We start from the raw sequence: 1,027 nt of genomic DNA, 5'->3' as shown, positions 1-1,027 counted from the left end.
ACACACGTGTGTGTGTATAAATAAAATAATTTAAAGCTCAGTATAGAATCAGATGTTGAAACACAGGTCTGAGAATGTAAAAAAATCTCCCAAAGACAAGAAAGAAAAAAAATGCCTTTTCCATAAGCCACATGATGTAGTACAACAAACAAGGTTATGGAGCTGAGGAGGCACTTTGTAAACATGAAGGGTCATGTAAATGAAAGAGACATTTTATAATGAAATATAAAATATAAGTGGGAGAGAATTGGCTAGGAAACTAAGTTAGGGTTAAAATACATAGGACTTTGAATATTAGATTACAGTCTTTAGAAAGATAATCTTAGACTGTAAAAGCAAAATTCACTGACATTCAATGTATTATACTTATATTCTGCTTGGCAGTGAGACCACTTAACCATCTATTTCATAATTTCATTACAACTTGTATGGCCAGGAAGACTTAGTTCTAGAATACTGTGTATTTGATTTTGCAAATGTTACCATCTGATAAAGGAGCCTTGTGTTAGTCAACTATTGCTTGGTCTTTGACAACCTCAAGATCTCAGTGGCATTCAACAATAAGCGTTTCTTTTTTGATCATGAGTTGGTGGGTCAGCTGGGGTGGCACAGCTCCCTGTGTCTCTCATCTTCCTCCTGGGAACACTGAGCCAGTGGGGACATGCCTTCCTCTTGCAGAAGGGCAAGAGTGCATGCAGTACAGTGATGCCTCTTAAGTGTGGATTAGAGCTGGCACACTGTCACTTGCACCCACGTTTCGATAGCCAAAACAGGTCACACGAATAAGCCCAAAGTCCAGAGACAAAGAAGTGCACTCTGACCACAGTGCACTCATGGCCAGGGTGTGGATGCAGGGAGGTTCAGGAAGTAGGGCTAGTAATCAGTCCACTCCAAGCCCGCCTGGTCATTGCTGTCCCTGTGGCTCCATGTAGTCCGTGCCATAAAGTGCAGTTAAGGCCTCTCTCCATCTTCTTCCTCCTCCCAGTGCTCATACTGAAGTTTCGTTTACTCCAGCATTCATCACCTT

Source organism: Galeopterus variegatus, unplaced genomic scaffold (assembly GCF_000696425.1).
Source record: "Galeopterus variegatus unplaced genomic scaffold, G_variegatus-3.0.2 Scaffold13999, whole genome shotgun sequence".
Lineage (NCBI taxonomy): Eukaryota > Metazoa > Chordata > Mammalia > Dermoptera > Cynocephalidae > Galeopterus > Galeopterus variegatus.
This window is presented reverse-complemented; position numbering follows the sequence as displayed.